Genomic DNA, 22,669 nt, shown 5'->3' with positions numbered 1-22,669 from the left:
CTCTACCTCCAGCCTGTAAATGAAAATAATAAAACCTGACCTTCACCACCCTTTGAGGGGATATTATAAGATTCAATAAAATAAACACAGCAAAACATAAAAAAAAAAAAGATACTACCTTGCTCTCTATTGGATCTTCAGTAGTAACATGCCACAGAGCAACATTTCCTAGTGCTACCTTTTTAAATCATTTAAAAGCATAAAAATCAAACCAATTCTAGGAACTACTAAAACTACTACAGTGTATTTCAAATGAATTTGAGAGAAGTAGGAGACAGAGAAACACAATTGCATGTAACTCTGAGCAGAAAGGACCAACAGGAGAGAAGACCACCTCTGAGTGTCCCCCTCCTTTTTTTTCCTCTTTTTTTTTTTTTTTTTTACCAGTTATTTCTGCTTCTCTGTTTGCTTTCAACTTTAGTTTCTTTCAGAGATTGCCTCAGGACTGAGGAGAAGGGTCACATTGAGTAATTTTATTCTCCTAAAGAAGAGTACCCCTCTCCTGTGCCCATTCAAATCCTGCTGAGGCACTTTCTCTAAAGAGTCTTTTTTTATTATAAGCCTGTCTATTCACTAATGAACTGATTGAAGTATCAGTTGACTTGAATGGGAGTCAACCAATACTAAATGGCTTGTAACAAGAACTGAAAGCTGAATTTCAAGAATAAGTTTAGAGGTGAAAGTATAATTCTTATTGGCACTGTATTTGGAGGTGGTGGCATGTGTTTCTATCCTCACCCCCCCACAGGAGATTTTGGAGCAATTCAATGAACTTGCTTCAATCCTACCTCGACGGTGTTTGTCCTCTGTCAGAAGTGAGTCCAACTGTAGCTCTGCTTGTGACTGGGGACTTCATCTCTTCATCTTTAAAAATGAAGCTTTGCCCGCCCTGCAGGGTTGTAAGAACTAAATGAAATGCCATAGATTCATCCAAGGGTACTTAGCAGGCATTCACTAAATGGTAGCCCTAGGTTTTCCTTTAGATTAGACAGCAGTATCAAATAATATGCTTCAGGCCTAACCAGTGGGGCAACTCTAAAATCAAATTGCTTGGGTGCCTGGGTGGCTCAGTCATTAAGCGTCTGCCTTTGGTTCAGGTCATGATCCCAGGGTCCTGGGATCGAGTCCCACATCGGGCTCCCTGCTCAGCAGGAAGCCTGCTTCTCGCCCTCCCACTCTCCCTGCTGTGTTCCTGCTCTCGCTGTCTCTGTCTCTGTCGAATAAATAAATAAAATCTTTAAAAAAAAAAAATCAAATTGCTTTTTGACAATCAGAAGGTGGAATTCTGTTCCTTGCAGGTTTGCCCAGTAATTTATGTAGTAATTCTTTCTTGATTAGTGCATTTTTCTTTTTCTATAAACAATTAAGGCTATCATTTCATATGCTTATTATTCAAGTATGGGCTTCATTTTAATTTTAGTCTATTTTGTGTAGCAAAATAACCCTTCCACATGTATGCTTCTTTAAAAAAAATATGTATGTATTATATGTTAATTATTTTCTGTGGTTTTTGCCCAATTAAGGTATTAGTAAACTGTGCTCTTATAATAGACAAATTCACATGCCTTAGGTGAGACAGAGGCTGGGATCTGGACCTCCATCATTTACAGAGAGGGAGGGTCTGAGGAGGCTGGAGTTTGATTTTTTTTGTCCTGCCCCGAGGGCCAAGTATGTCTAGTGATTGTACTTATATGGTGGGAAATATATGCCATACAGAGGTAAATGAGAAGATGGGAGAAATTACATAGATACTGATTTTGAGACATTGAATCAATGTGTTCTACATCCCAGCCATCCCCATGTTCCAGTTTTCCAGCTCTCCAAACCACTGAATCAATAGCATGCATTGCATCATGGAGAAAGTATGGCCCAGTTGCAAACAGGAATGCACTGACTTTGGATTTAATAATGGAATTTTTTTTTCTATAGTCTGAGAGCAAGCACTTTTGATTATTGCAAATGCCTGGCTTACTTGAGAAAGTGATGATTTTCTCAGAATTCCAAGACAAACATTCAACTTGAAGAGGATCAGGCAATTTACATGATGGAACTAAGGAATAGGAGAAAAAGGATACAATGCAAGGACAATCGGAAGAGGAAAGCCTGTCTGATTATTGAGAGATGGATCCTGGAAGGAACCCCCCCCAAAAAAAGAACCAAAATCAGCCCCTATTGTTCTGATTTTCCCCTTAAGGACAAATCCCAAAGAAGGATTTAACAATATCCAAGTAGGTGTGGGGATTCCAAAGACCACTGGGGCTGATGCTCTGCTTTCTTGGGCATGACCTGGGAAAATGGCAAGTTTCATAAAGTTCCATGCATTTGAAATGTCAGGAGCATTTATGTAGCAATAGCTGAAGGAGATATATTTAAAGAGAGTGGGCCTGAGTGAAATCTCATTTTGGCCTTGTGGAGAAAGCAAATAAAAAATCTTGGGCCCCCGAGGCCATTCATAAGTGCTACATACCCTGGTGATCAATAGGAGGACTCCTGTAACCATATGGATGGTAGGTGTGAGATCCTTGTGACTGGAGGCTAGGGTGAAGTCCAGGACATCAGCAATGGTAACTGGATGCACTCTGAAGACCAAGCAGGACAACCTAAACTCAAAAGGATACTCAGTGGCCATGTAATTACATCACATCACAGAAGCAGCCACATCAGAGGTCAACTCAGAAACCAAGCAGGATGTGACATATCACCTAGAGACTTGGATGTCCCTCCTCCATGTCAGTTTCATTCTGTACCCAGATACTATATTTAGAAGGAGAAGAGAAAGCATTTAAACCATGAGAGAGTCTTAAGTACAAGATACATATATAGATTCTGACTTTTTTGGTAAGGAGGCTTTTAGAGTAGATAGAATATTAGTTATAAAACTAAATTGTATTTTTGATATTTGAATGTATACTTGCTAAATTCATACCTTTCCTACAAGCCAGAGAGCCATGACGTTGGGTCAGCTTTTTTAAGATAGAATTTGTCTTGAACAAAAATCCTGAAATATGGAAAATTAGCCAAAAGCTATTAGGACATTCTTTAACTGATGTCTTTCACTTCCTCCTTGGCATTTTAAAATTATCCACTGTGTGCCAGTGGTCTGAGTTTTAAAAGGGAGTTTAATATCTTCTTACAGGCTACATTTGAGCCTATAGGAATCAAAGTGAGAAAATGCTGATGTCGACAGTATAGTCCTTGGAAGCACCTTGGAAACTTCACTTGCTTCATCTCCTAGAGCTCATATCTGTTCAGTCTTTAAAGGGATTTTCATGTTGCTTATTCATGTAAGACATTCTTTGATAATGTTCATGGCAATGGTGTCCTCTTCTCTAGCCATCCCACTGTAGTCTCCTGAGAGGTTGGAAAATAGGAGCCAAGAGTAATTGTAATATCTGGATGGCCACAGGACTTGATTCAATAGGCAGACCAAGAAACTGAAGTCTGATTAGACATAGAGGGTCTGGAAAATAACAGGCCTAAGCAGGCAGGCAAGGTAAACTCCAGAAAGCTATGCAAAGACAGGGAGAAGTAGCCAAGTATTAGGAAAGTCTAGGCCTTAAGAGATCCAACTCTAGCTGGTTTGGATAGTAAGCAGGGACTTAAATTTAATAGTAAGCAAACGACTGTGGGAAGCAGTGAGCTTCTTGCTCAGCTGTAGAGATGGATTGAGTGTAGATGGATCTGAGAGAAAAAATACCAGAAATGAGGCATAAAAAATGGCATACTCTATAAACATGGTGAATGGCTTCTTCTTGTTTTGTCCCAAATGGTGTATGTCTGGAGGCATGAGTTCATTTGCCTCCTGCTTGAAGGCAGACCTCCTTATGGACCAATATGATCCACTCTCCAGATGAATTTCTGCAACCCTTTCATACTCTCATTGTTGACTTGTCCCTGCCCTGTATCTATTCCCAAGGCTGATGAACAGACTTCTGCCTATTTGTCATCCCTCAAGCCCAATGTTGGTCACTGCCTACTCCAGCTGTATTCTACTGCCAGGATTTTATTTTCTTCTTACTGTCATTCTCCCCAGTAACTTCAGCTCAACCTCAAAGCTGTTTGTTCTTGGTACTGATAGCTGTAGTAGTAACGTGTCCTGTTACCTAATGCTTTCAAACTCACAATGGTTATGACATTCAAATGGGATTTTACATGAGAGGCTGGGAAAACAAAATCAGTGTATAAATTTGTTAATTGCTCTGTGATGTTAACAGATAAACATAATAGTTAAAAAATTCTGTAACAATAAGCTCATAAAAAACTGAGTATTCAAGTGGTAAACATATCAGGGTCACCAAATAAATCAATGACTGAAGAGTGATAGTTTGAACTTTTAACTTTGCAGAGTTTTAAAGCACCCCTTTGTTTTTCTCAGAAGGACACTTCTTTAAAAAAATAATGTCTGGGTGGCTCAGTCAGTTAAGTGTCTGCCTTCAGCTCAGGTCATGATACCAGGGTCCTGGGATTGAGCCCCGCATGGGGCTCCCTGCTCAGCAGGGAGCCTGCTTCTTCCTTTGCTGCTCCCCCTGCTTGTACTCTCTGTCAAATAAATAAATAAAATCTTAAAAAATAATAATAATGTCTATTGGCTACTCCTAAGCCTCTTTCCTAATTGTGAAAGAAATCCAACAGGAAGTTACAGAACTCACTGCTTTACTCTGTGCCAACTCCCTCAGACCACACAGAAGCAAAAGCTAGATGATTTGGCAGAGCTCTCAGACCTGAGGAGAGACTTGGCAATGTGACAAGCAGAAGGGAAGCTGACATGGTGTCACTAGGCCAGGACAGAAGAATGGTTACAGGCAATGCTAGTGAAGGCAGTGGAAGCAGCTGGGTAGGGAATTTGTCCCAGTGGGTGGGGAGAGAAAACATGTTGGTTCACTTGATGTCAGGATAAAATGGAAGTTGGCATTTTAGGGAGTTATTGAGACCACAAAGATTGCTTGTGGATGGAGAAGAGGTAGTGCTGGTAGGATGCTTATGATCTATTATAGGTTGCTTTAAACACCTGATACTGCCACTTTCTAGGATTAAGGCCATGTAAAACAATGTCTACAAACTTTGTTGGGATCAAATCCCAACTTAAAAATAAAATCTTCCAAAAAAAAAAAAAAAGAACAAGATATAGAGATACCTTCCAGACTAATGTATCTTTATATTATGATTGCCTTTGAAGAAAATAGATGTATTTAATTAAAAAAAATTACTTTAAAGCAAGTTCATATGTTGGATTAGGTAGATCTTATAAAGGCATAGCATTATTGCTAATTGCAAATGTCTTATCAGATAAAGGGCTAGTATCCAAGATCTATAAAGAACTTACCAAACTCAACACCCAAAACACAAATGATCCAGTCAAGAAATGGGCAGAAGACATGAACAGACATTTCTCCAAAGAAGACATACAAACGGCCAACAGAAACATGAAAAGATGCTCAACATCACATGGCCTCAGGGAAATACAAATCAAAACTACAATGAGATACCACCTCATACCAGTCAGAATGGCCAAAATGAACAACTCAGGAAACAACAGATGTTGGTGAGGATGTGGAGAAAGGGGAACCCTCTTACACTGTTGGTGGGAATGCAAGCTGGTGCAGCCACTCTGGAAAACAGTATGGAGGCTCCTCAAGAAGTTAAGAATAGAGGGGCGCCTGGGTGGCTCAGTTGGTTAAGCAACTGCCTTCAGCTCAGGTCATGATCCTGGAGTCCCAGGATTGAGTCCCACATTGAGCTCCTTGCTCAGCAGGGAGTCTGCTTCTCCCTCTGACCCTCCCCACTCTCATGCTCTCTCTCTCTTTCTCTCTCTCTCAAATAAATAAATAAAATCTTAAAAAAAAAGAAGTTAAAAATAGAGCTACCCCATGGCCCAGCAATTATGCATATTACTAGGTATTTACCCAAAGGATACAAACATTGTGATCAAAAGGGGCACCTGCAGCGCAATGTTTATAACAGCAATATCCACAATAGCCAAACAATGGAAAGAGCCCAGATGTCCATTGACAGAGGAGTGGATAGAGAAGAGGTTGTGTGTATGTGTGTGTGTGTGTGTGTATGTACAACATATTATGTAATATATAATTACATTGACGTGGATGGAACTGGAGGGTATTATGCTGAGCAATATAAGTCAGTCAGAAAAAGACAATTATCATATGGTTTCGCTCATATGTGGAATTTAAGAAATAAAACAGGATCATAGGGGAAAAGAGGGAAAAATAAGATGAAATCAGAGAGGGAGACAAAGCATAAGAGAACCTTAACTCTAGAAAACAAACTAAGGGTTGCTGGAGGGGAGGTGGATGGGGAATGGGGTAACTGGGTGATAGGTATTAATGAGGGCATGTGATGTAATGAGCACTGGGTATTATATGCAACTGAAAAATTACTGAACTTTATATCTGAAACTAATAATACGCTATATGTTAACTAATTGAACTTAAATAAAATAAGTTAATAAAGAAGTAAACTTAATATAAGTTTTAAAAATTTATAACTCTGTACATTCTGTGGAATAGGAATAGTAATATTAGTTAAGTTTTATTGAAGACATACTATGATCCAGGCACCGTGTTTAGTGCTTTACATTTATTTTTTCTTCAAAGTTTAAAACAAAATCTGAGGAAGGTACTATTTTTATTTTGACTTAGGAGAAAATTGAGGCATGGAGAAGCTAAGACAACTTCTTCACAGTCACACATATAGTAGGTACCAGATCCAGGATTCAGATCTGTATGTTACTCTATCGTTAACCCTGTTTAACTGGGATTCTCAGTTGTTAATCTAGTCCTCTACAAAAACTGTTTCCCAAAAGCAAATTAGAATGACAATGATAAGCCACTAAATATTCACTGAAATGGCTTAAATTTAAAATGACTTACGATACTAAATGTGTCTAGGGTGTGGTGCAACTGAAATTCTCATATATCGCTGGTGTTGTATTAAAGGGCACAACCTGTTTGGAGAAGGGTTTGACAGTTTCATATATAAATAGCGTACATTTACACAACCCTACAATTCCATTCCTAGTTATTTACCAAAAGAAATGAAAATATGCTGGTACATAAATGTTCATATTAGCTTTATTTATAATATTCAAACATAGAAACAATTCAAATGTCCATCAAGTGGTAAATGGATAAACCACTTGTGGTGGATACATACAATGGAATATTACTCAGCATTGAAAAGTAGTGACTACTGATACTTAAAATAAATGGATAAGACTCAGTATTATGATTAGTAAAAGAGGACAGACAAAAAAGTGTGCATACTGCAAGATTTCATTCATGTGAAATTCTAGAGTAGGCAAAACTAATCTTTAGTGATATAAAGCAGATATGGAACTGGTCCTGGAAACAGGATTAACTTGACAGGGGCATGATTAAAATACTGGATGATATAAACGTTCTAGATCTTCATTTCATTGTGGTTCTACAAGTTTATATATTTGTCAAAACTCACTGATGGAACTGTAAGCGATGGTCATAAACTGTATGCTTAAATTACCCCTGAATAAAGACTTAAAAGTTTGCTGTTTTCTATATTTCAGTCCTTACTGCCTAGGGATTCCCAGCCTTTACTTCTTTGAACTTTCTCCCTGTTCCATCATGTATATCTGGGCAAGGATGTATGTATAGTAATATGTATTAATTTATTTATGAAATTGTGTACTTTACCTGCTTATAGACTAGATTACTTTACAAAATTGAATTATATATATTTTTGTTTAGTGATTTCTTATGTTTGTCTGTTTAGTCTTTTTTTGCTGACTGCATCAGTTAAAACACTTTTTATTATTCTAACTGTGTGAAAAACTACGTACTCTGCCAGAATTTTCAAAATATCATGCATAATGCCAAATATTCAGATAGAAGTAAAATGAAAATTTGAATCAAGCATTCATATTTATTGACTCTATGTTAATCAAAAACTTCTTAAACCAGTACCTCACATATATGAAACAATGGAGAAGAAGTCCTTAATGGTGAGCTTGAAGTGTTAGCCCCTGAATTATCGTCTAATCATCTGGTATAGATTGAATTATAGTTTTTCCAAGTTTTAGTTTCAGTTGAAAGTCAGTGTGCTACCATAGGAAGAGTTTAAATGTTGGTCAAGTGGCCTGGTTTGAATTTGAATTCCAGTTTTACCACTTACCTGCCAGGTGATTACAGGTAACTGCCTAACTTTTTGATTATCCACTTACTTAACTGAAAGGTAGAGATAATCTCATCGGATTGTGACAAATAGGAAGAGTGTAGGGCATATGACAGATGCTAATATCTAATATCCATAATTCTTGTCATTTATTGTATTAAATGTAGTATAGTAAGAATCCTAGTTTTAAAATTAGAATCGAAGGTTTAAGTCTCTTTACATTACTCACCAGCTTGGCACCTGGGGCAAGCTCCTGGACCTCTTTTTATTGATCGTTTATTTGTGAAATGGTTATAGTAATGACATTGGCTTATTTTGCAGTTTAAATGAGACTTTATAAATTGAAGTATATAGAATACCTGGTACAGAGTAATATCCCATAAATATTAGTTGACTTGAAATCCAATTTTTATTGAAACTCACATAAATGTATAGTTCTATTCAATAGAATATTAATAATAGTATTCCATTCACCAACCATGCCTAAAGATAAGTATTTACACAAACTTAGCTTAAGAAAAAAGAAATACTGAGATCATAGACTGAGCTTTCCTTATTTTATCCAAATCTTCGCTATTTTAAAGGTAGAGCTAAAGAACTGGCCAGATAATGCAGAAGGCTATTTTATGATCCTGTACTCCAAATGCTTATTTGTGTCCTTTGTTAGATTTCTATGAAAGTCTAGAAGGCGGGAAACAGAAGGCAATGCAACTAATAATAGTACAGCACTGATCATTTCTTTTGACAGCACAACTGTTTCATCATAACTTGGTTATTAAACAGATGAATTAAGCAGATGTCAAAATAGACTTGAAGCTCCAGGGACTTCAGCTCTGTAAAATTATGTTATAAATTATTCTTCCACTGGGAATGCTTTTGTCCAATTGGGTATTTACTATCACAGATAATGAATAAAGAGCTATAATAAATAACAGATAAAATAAATGAACACATAGAATGAAAAACAGATAATATTGTTTGAAAATGAGAAAATAAATGCTTAAGAAAATAAAGCATAATAATAAAGCTATATATTCTAAAAACAAGTGAACATAGAAATCCTAACATTTTGTGACGTATAAGTGTAGGCAGCAGCATATTTTCCAAACTTTTGAATGAGGAAAGAGCATATTGCTTGGCTTATTTATTTGTGTCTGACATGTCAAAGCACAAGGCCAAGTCAACTCTACATCTCGGCATAATACTCTATCTGCCTATCTGCAGGTTTAATTATTCTGATTTGGGGATATATATGGTTAGATGTCAAGATATGTTGGCACCATCATGATGTTTAGTTAAATATGCATGTGCATGGGAGACCTTTTAATTTCCAAGAACTTAGTTTTCATATTTAGTTAAGGAAATAGCTTGTACCTGTTTGTTTGTTTGTTTTTAAATCTTGTCTGGAAAAATTGAGTTCATTTCAGATAAAATGATAGAAGTATAACTACTGGTATTTAAAATAATACAGGTTGATTCAATTAAATAGTATATATTAGTTTAAATAAGAATTTAAACCCCATGTATAATTTATTTTTTAAATAAGTTACCAAAGTAACAGCTTCCCTCATCATTCCTCTTACTGCCTTCTATTCTCTCCGCATTGTCAAAAAGGTCAAACCATGGCACAATATATTAGAGAACGCAGGGCAGTCTAGTTTGGTCATGAATAGGTTACATATAAAATAATCATAAGGAGTTAATAAATCATAAAGAGAAATAAATTCATCAAAACAAAATAACTGAACAACAAAACACTAGCTAGTTAAGAATTTCTATGTGAGGAGCAGAATTATAAGTTCATTATATGGAGAAAACCCTTTGTTTCATAAATCTATGTTGTGTTTAGTTACTACTTTCTATACAATATCCTTTCAACTATTGTGCAACTTTTTGAGAATAGTTACTTGCCCCAGACTTGCATGGTTATAATATGGTAAGGTTTTTCCTAAAAATAAAATATTCTGACTTTGTGTTTACTGTTCTTTTTAATATGTTGGATAAAATCAAAATCACACAGAACTGGGATTGTTTATTTAACTAATGGATTGTTCATCTTTTTAAAAATAGAAACTTTATATTCATCAAGTAATTTTGGCAGGTTCAAATTTATTATCTAGTCAGTAGTTTATTGATTATGCTCATAAACATTCACATTTAGCAAATCTACCTTTTCCTATGTTTATTTCTTAAATGAGAATGTTTGATATTTGAGTCACTGGTCATATGTGAATAATGGAGCTGTATCAGTAAATTAAGTTACCACAGTGAAGTATCACAAAGGGTATGAAAGGCTTAACTTCCTGCTTCTCAGTTCATTTTAATGGTAAATTTTTATGAATTAAAATCACCCATTTTCTAGTTTCAAAAAAATGACTTTTAATAATATTTAAGACAAAAACTTAATGAATTTTCTGTGAACAATCCAAATATAATTCAATAAGCCTGACTTCTGACTAATTCCACAAGAATGTAGAACATGGGCATAGCAAGTAGCTATGCATGTTTACCTATCCAGTCTCCATGTCCCTTTCTGCTGATATAATAGCATCTTGGCTTTCCTTTGGGGAGCCACCATTCCCTACTTTTAGTCTAGGCTCCAGAGATGGGCACTCCAGGACTGCTCAATAAAAATCCTTTTGGTGCTCTTTGGAAAGAAGAGCTCTTTCTCATACTGAGTTTGCAAAGATTCAGGAAGCTAAGCCTAAGTTGCTGGGGCCATGTTGTTAACAGATGGAGAGAGCTTGCTAGCGAATGAAATCAGCATGGAAAATAGGAAAGCTAAGAAATGGAATAACATAGATTTCTAATATTATATCTTCAAACCAAGCTTTTACTTTTGGACTTTAGTGAAGTGAGCCAACATTTTATTCATCCATCCATTCATTTATTTCATAAGCCTGTCTGTTTTGAGTTTCTGCTACTTGTAACTAAAAATGTACTGATTATTACAATGTGTGGATGCATGATTTCAGTGCTTCAACATGATTGAGTTCAAAGTTAAGAACTTGGAAGATTTCATGAAGGTATCTTGAACCTCAAGTATATATTAGGGCCTTAAATATGTTTTTGTGCAGTAACAGTGACACATTTACTCAACCATAGCTTCTGGTAACGAGATATATGAATACATAAGCTAGGTGAGCCTGTTTGGTGTTACACACAAAAATAGCATTTCTTTTGAAAATAGCAGATGAAGTAGAGAATGATCAAAATATATGAATTAAGGATCAGTCAAGTCTAATGAATGCTATTTATAATTAAAATTACATGAGGGGCGCCTGGGTGGCTCAATCAGTTGAGCTTCCGACTCTTGGTTTCCATTCAGGTCATAATCTCAGGATTGTGGGATCGAGCCCCACCTCGTCTTTGCACTCAGTGTGGGGTCTGCTCGAGATTCACTCTCTCTCTCCCTCTTCCTCTTCCCCTCCCACTCGTGCTCTCTCTCTAAAATAAATAAATAAATCTTAAAAAAAATTTATATGAGATTTTCTTTAAATGTAGGTCCAGGGTTACTCTGTATCAAATAATACGAAAGCAGTATGTTCCCCTAAATAGAGGCCAAAACTTCTTTTAGAACATATCTTTAATTTCTTAAGTCAGTGACAAAGATTTGCTCCTTTAAAAGTGGCGGTCTTCATGTTTGATTTCTAAGCCTGTCCTCCATCCCTGGTCTCCCTCCACAAACATTTATCGCAGTCCCATCTGTGCCAGACATTGTGTTAAGTGCAAGGGATGGAGGAGTGAACAAGTCTGACATGAATCCATTTCTTATAGATGCTGCTAAATTTTATTATAAAGTTGTTATAGAAAAGGTAGAAAGGTGTTGTAAGGTCTGCCAAAATTATAGATGTTTCCATTCTCTAGGCAAAACCATATTGTAGGTATTTTATGCCAGACAATGAGGTAGAAACTGCATGACATCATTTGCATTATTGTCAGGTTAGGAAACAAATCCTTAGGAAGCTTCTTTTTAAAAAATAAAGTGGAAGTTGAATTTATGTTTTATTCCTTAACAAATTCAGTACTAAGTAACACCTCTATCACTGGCACTGTTCCTGCCCTTTGCTGAAGACATCCCTTTTCAAGTATCTGAAAAGTCCTGCACCCTGAAAGGTAGCATGGCTCACTTGGCCATAGGGATTGATGGCAAAAGTTGCCCAAGATACCCTGAAAACAAACAGGCAAGCTCACCAAGAAAGGGGAGGAATTCTGACCTGTTTCATTACTCTTTTTAGGGAAGAATTTTTGGTTTGGGTGAAAGAAAGTCACAACTTATTTTTAATGAATTTTGGTATGGATAAGCAAATTTCACCTATTCTATTAAAGTAACTTAAAAGACAATCAAGAAAGTAGGACTTCCAGGGAAAATGAAACTTATTTTTATAAAGGATTTGTAGTGTGCTGTTTTTCTTCCTCATTGGATATGTAGGCTATTTCTAGGAAGGGTCATATTATCTTGAGATATATAGTTGAAAGATAGCAGACAGTAATCATGATGGTCAATCTCATTAGTTTCCTTTGATAAAAAAAGTACTCTTTATATCATGGTGTAAGGGAGTTAGGTCCTTTGTAAAGGAAATTCTCCAGGATTTCAAGGGCACTCAGCTCAAGCGTAGTGAATGGTATCTCTAGTCCCTTGACTAAATCTGTGCTGATTAACCTCTATCTAAACCTGGGTTAAAATATGTTTGTCGATTGCTCTGTTTACTTTAGGACTTCTCAGATTATTAAATATGTTAATATGAATAGTCAGTTTGCAATAGGGGTGGTATGTAGCATTTCCCCAAATTATTTGACCAATGACATTTTTTTCTTCTCATGGAATTTATTAATACTAGTGCTCTGCAGAATGACCATCATGAAGTTAGGTGCTGATCTGGAAATGAGCATTTTCTCTGTTAAAATCAGTTAACTGTTTTTATTTCAAATAGTGTCAGAAGTATTGCCACATTTAATGTGAAAATTAATAGACTGTATGAAAGCAATGGCTATAGTTTTGGTTTTTTTTTTTCCTAGTTTACTGAGATATAATTGACATATAGCACTGTGTAAGTTTCAGGCATACAGTGTGATTTGATACATGGATATATTATGAAATGGTCACCCCAATAAGGTTAGCTAAGCCTTCTATCACCTCACATAATTACCTTTTGTGTATGTGTGTGTGTGTATGGTGAGAACATTTAAGATTTACTCTCTTAGCAACTTTCAAGTATATAATACAGTATTGTTAACTATAGTCTCGATGCTATACATTAGATCCCCCAAAACTTACTCATCTTACAACTGGAAGTTGTATACTTGACCAACATCTCTCTGTTTCCCCTAAACTGCAGCCCCTGGCAATCACCACACTGGCAACCAACCACAACCAATACGCCCGCCACAGAAACCCACTGTTTCTATGGGCTTGACTTTTTTTAGACTCTACATATAAATGAGATTTTTCAGTATTTGTCTTTGTCTGACATTTCACTCAGCATAGTGCCCTCAAGGACATCCATGTCATCCCCAAAGGCAAGATTTCCTTTTTTTTTAAAGGTTGCCTAATATTCCATTGTATATATACACCACATTTTCCTTACCCATTCACTTGCATACAAATACTTAGGTTGTTTTCATGTCTTGACTACTATAGATACTGATGCAAAGAACACAGGGGTACAGATAACTCTTCAAGAAAGTGATTTCATTTCCTTTGGATATATATATCCAGGAGTGGGATTGCTGGATTACATGATAGTCCTTTTTGAGGAACATCCAGATTGGTTTTTATAGTGGCTGTACTAATTTACATTCCCGCCAAGAGTGAACAAAAGTTCCCTTTTCTCTACATCCTTACCAACACTTGTAATCTCGTGTCTTTTTGATAACAGCTTCTAATAAGTGTGAGGTAATATCTCATTATGGTGTTGATTTGCATTTCCCTGATGATCAGTGTTATTGAAGATCTTTTCATGTACCTGTTCACCATTTATATGTCTTTGGAAAAATGCCTTTTCAAATCCTTTGCCCATTTTGAAATGAGATTGTTTCTCTCTCTCTCTCTCTCTCTTCTATTGAGTAGTGTAAGTTTATTATCTATTTTGGGTATTAACCCTTTATCAGATAATATGATTTATAATTACTTTCTCCCTTTACATTTGCCTTTTCATTTTGTTGATTGTTTCTTTTGCTGTGCAGAAGGATTGTGGTTTTATATAGTCTCAGTTATTTTGCTTATGTTGCTTGTGCTCTTGGTGTTAACCAAATATCATTGTAAAGTCCTACTTCAAGAAGCTTTTTCCCTATGTTTTCTTCTAGGAGTTTTAAGGTTTGAGGTCTTAATCCATTTTGAATTAATTTTTGTGAGTGGTGTAAGATAGGGGTACAGTTACATTCTTTTACATGTGGAAATCCACTTTTCCCACAGCCGTATCCAATCTCTTTATTGAAGAGACTATCTTTTGCCCAGTGAGCATTTTTGGCCGTATTGTAAAATATTATTTGACTATATATACATGGATTTCTTTCCATGCTCTCAACTCTGTTCCATTGGTCTGTGTGTCTGTTTTTATGTCAGGACCATCCTCTTTTTATTACTATGGCTTTGTAGTTATAGTTTGAAATTGGAAAGTGTAAGTTTCTTAACGGCCATATAGAAGAGACTTTAATTTTGTTAAGGAACTCGTTTCTTTGAGCTGCTTCTAAATACCAAATCCACTTTTAAAAGATGAAGATTTGGTTCTGGCCGAGATGGAATGACAGGGACCTGATTATCTTCTCACCTGCCTGGAGCTTATGGCTTCAGGTGATGCTGCATCTGCGCTCTCCCCCACCTCCCCCGCTCCGGGGGGGAGGGTATCTTTTTCCATATTTAAAGTCTAGATTTTCTGGAAATGTAAGAAGAGCAGCCGTCGCAACCTCCACACTAAAGCATTCTGCACACTAGCTCTTTCTCATTCTTCCTGCCTTCCTCACGGGAGTGGAGGTAGGTGAGAAGAGGTCAAAGCTGGGGCAACCTATAGTTTCTTTCTTTTTTTCTTTTTTATTATGTTCAGTTAGCCACTGTTCAGTACATAATTAGTTTTTGATGTAATGTTCAATGATTCATTAGTTAAGTGTAACACCCAGTGCTTATCACAGCACTCGCCCTCCTCAATACCTATCACCCTGTTACCCCCTCCCCCCACCCTCCTCCCCTCTGAAACCCCCAGATTGTTTCTTGGGGTCCATAGTCTCTCATGGTTCATCTCCCTCTCTGATTTCTCCCCCTTTGGATTTCCCTCCCTTCCCCTATGGTCCTCCGAGCTATTGCTTATGTTCCACATATGAGTGAAACCATAAACATAGTAGCTTTGAACTAACGATTTATTAAGTGGGGAATAAATGAATTAATAGTAATAAGGTAGTATTTTTTACTATCTATCTATTTATTTATTTATTTTTGCCTGTTTGACGTGTCCTTTCAACTTTTGTTTTGGCTATGATAAACACTGAGGGTTGTCCAGCTGATAGACCATCATGTACACTTGTACAGACATACAAACCATGAGCAGGTCCTTAGAAGTTCTAGCTTCTCTCTCAGTTTCTGACCTCTGTTATTTCCTCCTTCTAAAATATTCTTTGCCTTACTTTTCCCTCACCAGCTCCTAACCTTCCTCCAGATATCAGCTCAGATATCACTTCCTCCAGGAAACCTTACGGCTTAAGATTGGGATAGATGTTACTTTTATTGCTCCCAAAATACTCTCTGCTAACATTTACTTTAGCCCTTAAGATTCTGTGTTGAAATTGCCTACTCTTTTCTGATTCTCCTATTAAATTTTAAACTCCTTTGGGCAAGCACTGTATCTTGTTCACTCTTGTATACCCAGTGCTTAGCATAGGGTGCCGTGCAGGTGAAAGCTGCTCAAAAATATTCTGGTTATTAGTTCAGGGTTACAAAGCTAACGAGTGGCAGATCTGGGATTCAAATCCAGCTCTTTGTGACTTTGGGGCATTTGTTTTGTCCTGTGCTGAGAAATACTACCTCTTAGTCCCCCACACACTCACCTAAATACATAGCTATTAAAAATCTAGCCTTAAAAGTATTGTGTGGTACAGACTGATGGTCTTTGTCAGGGAATGATCCACAGCTAAAGTAAATTATTCTAAATACCTTCACTGAAGTGTGACAGAAGTTGACACCACCTGTGGTGTTTCTACTGCAGCATGCTTTGTCAGAGGAATGGGCCCTGATGCATTTCTCATATGATGGAACAGTAATAATACCTACAAACCAGCCATTTGGAGTGAATAGGTCATGGGTGAATTGCACAAAATGGCCTCTCCCAATCAAACAATGTTATTCCATAAATATATCCAAAAGTTAGCAACTTGTTCATTTAGGTTACAAGAAATGAACTGTTTTGTGGATGTTTCTAATAATGGAAGAAATTACATTTTAAATCTTTTCACTTAAGTGTACTTTAACTGAATTTTCATTATGTATTGTAATTTATAAACTATTTGTGCTACATGACAATGTATCTTTCAGTCTCAGCTGCAGTGATGAATTATGCAAAAGTCTCTAAATGTTTTTTTCTTCTTAATCATTTTGATCTTCAACTTTTAGATTATGGTAGCATTACAGGCTGCTACAACTGAAAAGAGAAAAGAGAATTTGACAACAATTCCTACAGCTGTACACGGTATTTTTCATACCCTTGTTACTAAGAAAGTTTACTTGTAATTCTTAGGTGGCACGGGCTGAACACATAATCTGTTCATTGTACTTATTCACCCTTTTTAATGGATTTGATGTCCGAAGGCCTTAATTGCCAAGTATCTACCTAGAGCAGAAGTGTTGGTGTTTTCAAACACATGGTGTTTTCAAAGCAAGTGAGTTGAAGTTTTTAAGTCAAGAGATTTATCCTCAAAATACATATTTCTGAGATCTGAAAAATCAGGCGATCTGGGACAGATGCCTATGCAGCACGATCTCCTGGAGTGACGTAGCTGCTTCCTGGTTCCTTTCAGGCACAAGGGTCTCTGGTCCTTTACACCCACACATTTCCCCCTTTTGTGTTATCTCCTCAGCTATCTTGGCATTGTTTGTTTGGTTTTTGGTTTTTGGGTTTTTTGTTTTTCTTTTTTATTTATTTATTTAAAAGATTTTATTTATTTATTTGAGAGAGAGAGACACAGCAAGAGAGGGAACACAAGCAGGGGGAGTAGGAGAGGGAGAAGCAGGCTTCCCACTGAGCAGAGAGCCCGATGCGGGGCGCGATCCCAGGACCCTGGGATCATGACCTGAGCCGAAGGCAGACGCTTAACGACTGAGCCACCCAGGCGCCTTCTTTTTATTTTAAGTGAGCTCTATGCCTGACATAGGGTTCAAACTCATGGGCATTGATTTCTTTATATCTGAGCTAAACTATTCCTGTTTGAATAAATAATGACAACTGTGTCAATCAATCAAATGGATCCAAACAAAACCTATTTTTTAAGATTAATAGCTATTGAGTTCTTAAATCTGTAAGTGCTGGGGAGCATTTTCTTTTAAAAGTAAGATGACATCACCACCGTAATAAGTGAAATTTTGGCCAATATTATTTCGTATATGACTTAATTTAGTTCATTAAGAATGTACCTCTGAAACAAATAATACATTATATGTTAAAAAAAAAAAAAGAAGATAGTAGGAAGGGAAAATGAAGGGGGGAAATTGGAGGGGGAGACGAACCATGAGAGACTGTGAACTCTGAGAAACAGAGGGTTCTAGAGGGGAGGGGGGTGGGGGGATGGGTTAGCCTGGTGATGGGTATTAAGGAGGGCACATTCTGCATGGAGCACTGGGTGTTATGCACAAACAATGAATCATGGAACACTTCATCTAAAACTAATGATGTAATGTATGGGGATTAACATAACATAATAAAATAAACTTAAAAAAAAATGTATGTAAGAATGTATCTCTGAAGCCCTGAGGATATAGCCATCTTCTTTCAAAGAATTTATAGATCTTCTTTACCAGTATCAGTCAATTCTCAACAAACCAGCAATAAGACTTTGGATTTGGGGTAGGATAGGCTACAACCTGTTAAATAAAACAGAATTAGAAGAATTTAGCTTTTAAGAACTATTTAGAAACATGTTATTTCATAAATAAAGGTCATAGAATTTTCATCAAAATTAAAGGAAACATAAATCCTTAAACTATATTCCTTATCTCCACCCCCCCCCCAAAAAAAAACCCTAAGTGTTTTATATAAGTATTTTCTTCTTGGGGAAAAAATGGACAGTCCTTGAAAAGTAAGGTTCACTTGTGCTCTCACTGAGCATAATTGTAGAAAGTAGGTCATTGCTTTCCTCACCAAATTAACTAAATATGTTAGTCCTTGAACTTCAAAAAAAAAAAAAAATCACATTGTTAATACTAGAATAGCCATGGTGTTCTTCATGGATCTGTTCCCTAGTTAGGAAAGAGCTGTTTACTTGCTCTTTGTTCTGCTCTATTGCCTTCTAAATGCTTCAGTGTTTCTTCTACTTTCAAGACAGAAGGGCGCAATTCCTGGCACCAGCTCTCCTGGCTATAGCCATTGCATGGCATTTTGATTTTGGACTTTCTCATCAGTTTGATCTAATTTTCTGCAAGTATGGCAACTGAAGGAAATGAATCCAGAATGAATAGACAAAGTTATAAATCAGTTATCAAGCTTGAAGTAAGTCCATCAGTGTATTTTTTACTCTCGAACTGCTTCTCAATCTCCTTTAAAAATCCTGTGGTTTTTAGAACCAATACCTCTTCCCTATAAGATGGTACTGGTCTCATAGGTAAGCATAAATTATATACTTCCTGGTTTTGCCCTACAGCCATGTTGACTTTCTTGAAGCCTCTGACAAACTCTGCACACACAGAGTTTGCTCCTGATGTTCCTTCTAAATGAAATCCCAGTACCTTCTTTCCACTCAGTGATTTCCTAACTTTCTCAAACTGGAGCACCATTTCTGCTTTCACCATTCCATCAGTGGATCTGCTTTAGCTGAGGTCTCTAAGGAGATGCACATTACCAAATTCAGTAGATTTTCCTCACTTTGTCTTCATCTTTCTGCAGACTCTTCCCTTGGAACTGCTGTTACCCTGTGTGACACCACTGTCTCCTAGTTTCTTCTTCCCTGCCTACTTAGTTTCTTTCACTGATTTCTCTTCCTCTGCCTATCCCTTAGATAAAATAAAACATTTTATTTTTGGAACTTTCATGTACTTATCTCTTCCTGGAGTGATGTACTACATACTTCTGTATGGAGACACATTCCTATGCCACCAGCTCTCAAAGCTGTATCTTCAGTCTAGATCATTTTTTTTTCTTTCCCCCAGCTTTTATGCCCAACTTTTGAATACACATATTCATTTACCCGGAATACAATACTTCAACTTCAACTTACATTTTTGCATCCAAGCCTAATCCTCCTCTTTTATTCCTTATCATTGGTGAAGAATACCATTCTTTATATATGCAAAAACCTAAGCTAAAACCTAGGACTAATCCTGATCTGCTTTCTCTTAATATGGAGTTCAATCATTTACTCCAGGGAGGTGGAGAAGAGTTACAAAGACCATTCAGTTCTGCTCCAGTGGCCTGCTGCCATCTGGGAATAGGCTCCCAGATCTTTGCTTTGGTGATATGATTATTCTTAGGATCTAAAAACCTCAGGCTCCTTCCACCTCCACTGAAAATCTAGTCAGTGACTTCTTAAAATGTAAATCTGTTCTCATTACTCTCAAAAACAAATACAGGCTCTTTGCCTATAACAGAGGTTTTTAAAAAAAAAATTTTTTTTTAATAAACAAAAGAAATGTTAAGTAGAAGCCCAAACAGATAAAAGCTAAGAAGCTTTTACTTCCAGCAGGCCTGAGAGGACTCTATTCTACAACTTGAAAACCACTGGCCTGTGATATAGAATTCAAATTCTTCCATATGGTAAACAAGGCTGTTCAGTCTTCCCCACCCTCACACCTTTTCACCCGCTCTTCACAATATTGATCTTCCCGCCTTTCCCTAAACTGGTCACTTTTGTTTGTGGCCTCTCTGCTATTTCATATCCTCGACTGGATGCCTGAATGCTCTGCCTCAACTTGTGTGGCTTATAATATCTGGCTCATCTTTGAGACAATTAAACTGTCTCCTCAGAGGCATATCTCATTGCTCCCCTCTCCTGTCTACACCCTGTACCCCCAGCAGTATTGATTATTCCTGCTTTTGAGCATGGTAGCATATCTGTATATGCCCTATATATTTGTGCGCTCTCTTTCTCTCTATGTATATAGAGAGGTATAGATAAGAATATATAAATATATATATTATATATACATAGAGGTATAGATAAAATATATATAAATATATAGAATATAAATAAAAATATATATAGTTTATTTATGCCTCTATTTTACATATACATTTATTTTAGGTTGTTTATGAATTCATTTCTTCCATGATACTATGAATTCCTTGAAAGTGAACTCTATATTCATCTTTGTATTCCCAGCCTTTAGCAGAATACTTGGATCAAGTTCAATGTCTCTTACCTTTTACAGTTATTTTAGGTAATTTTCCCTTTTCTGGATATATTACTTACAATGTCTAATCCCTTTCCTCAAAAGCACAAATGTGCTTACCCCATTTTACACGGTTCTGCAGTATCCTCCTGTGGGTCCTTTCGTTATGGTATCAGTTAAGTACCAACCAAGTGATTCACCTTCATATATTTTTATTTAAAATTTTGGAAGTTTTTTTAGATCATCCATTCATTCATCCATTTATCCAACAAGCACTACCAAGAACCTAGAGTGTAGTAGGTACAGAGAAGTGAAGAGAGCAGAGAGAGAAGCAGGGATATCCGTTTTCCTATGTTGAGTCTTGCTGTCCGTGGTGATAGCTTTCAAACTTAACACATTAGGGAAACTGTGAAGAGAAACTAAGTTTTAAGCTAATGGAAACAAAACTAATTTTAATACACTAATCCTTAGAACACATGGTGAAATTTAAGAAAGAGTAAAGCCTTCACAATTCTGCCTTTACTTTTAATGTGTCTACCATATCGAAGTCATTATGACTTCAGAAGGGTATACTTACATGATGCAAAACTATAGCCAAAAAATTCTGTGATGACTTCCTTATATTAAGGAAACTATGAGAATTTCTTTGACTTTCAGTATTTCATATCTATTGCTTATATATATGAACAAAGTAGTTTTTCTTATTTGAGTATAGTTGATACAATGTTACATTCGTTTCAGGTGTACAACATAGTGATTTGATAAGTTTATATATTATGCTATGTTCGCCACAAGGGTAGCCACCTGTTACATTGTATGACAATGTCCCATTACATTGCTATTATAGAACAAAGTGTTTTTATCCATTTTGGCAGGGGAGGGTGGGGGCAGGGAGTGATTTGGTTTATGTGACTGTAGGTCATTAAACTGGAAATTAAGAATTATCATTATTTTTATAAAAAGTCCTGATTGATTATTTAAAAAAAAAAACAGACCCTCTGATTAAAGATAACTCATGGCTACCAAAGTCAAACTATTTATTGCTTAGAATGTTCAAATTTTTATAGAAAACACTTGGCTTTCCTTGGACTGCTTTGCACTTTTAGGAAAGGAAAAGGGAAAATAATATTTATCAAATGTCATTTATGTACTGGGATGTCAGATGTTTTTCCTTTAATCCTTTCAACGAACCTTGAATCAAGTAGAAGACGGAGCTCAATGGAAGTAAAGTAATTTCTCAGATTCTTCATGAGAAATTAACAGTCTGATTTAGAAATCAGAGCTCCAATATCTATCCACACTCCTTCTCTGTGCAGTATTGCCTCAGACACAAATGTTCAAGGCTAGTGATGAATAGTATTACCCAAGAAAATGGGATAAAATATGCCATTTTTAAGTGATAACACTTCAGGCCTGATCTTGTTGCTGTTTGTCTCAGTGGCACGTTGTGTATTTGTAACTATGACTCACTTTTTGCTATCCATAACTCATTTCTAGTTCTTTCCTAAGGCTGCGAAGTTTATTAGAGTTGCTTTTATGATGCAGTGTATAGGACCTAAAAAGTCTACTAACTAGAAATCACAACTTACTTTTTTTAAAGTTTTCTTTATTTATTTGAGAGCGAGAGAGAGCATGCAGGAGGGAGGGGCAGAGGGAAAAGGAGAAAGAAACTTAAGCAGGCTCTGCTCTGAGCATGGAGCCCATCATAGGACTCAATCTCATGACCCTGAGATCATGACCTGAGCTGAAACCAAGAGCTGGACGCTTAACTGACTGAGCCACCCAGGTGCCCCAATTGTCTGTTCTTTTAAATTATTATGTATTTTGTGGTTATTGAGGCTTTTAGAAATCTCATGTTCTTTTGTGTTTATATAGTACACTGTAGTCCAGTTTTTGTATATTATGTAAAGAGATTTGCTGTCCAAATACAAGATTGCTGTAAGGGAAGTCAGTTCTAGAGCAGAATATATTCAGGCTTAGAAC

This window comes from Mirounga leonina, unplaced genomic scaffold, assembly GCF_011800145.1.
Source record: "Mirounga leonina isolate KUSES-001 unplaced genomic scaffold, KU_Mleo_1.0 Mir_174, whole genome shotgun sequence".
In the NCBI taxonomy this organism is placed as follows: Eukaryota; Metazoa; Chordata; class Mammalia; order Carnivora; family Phocidae; genus Mirounga; species Mirounga leonina.
The sequence above is the reverse complement of the archived record's forward strand: the minus strand, read 5'-3'. Positions refer to the sequence as shown.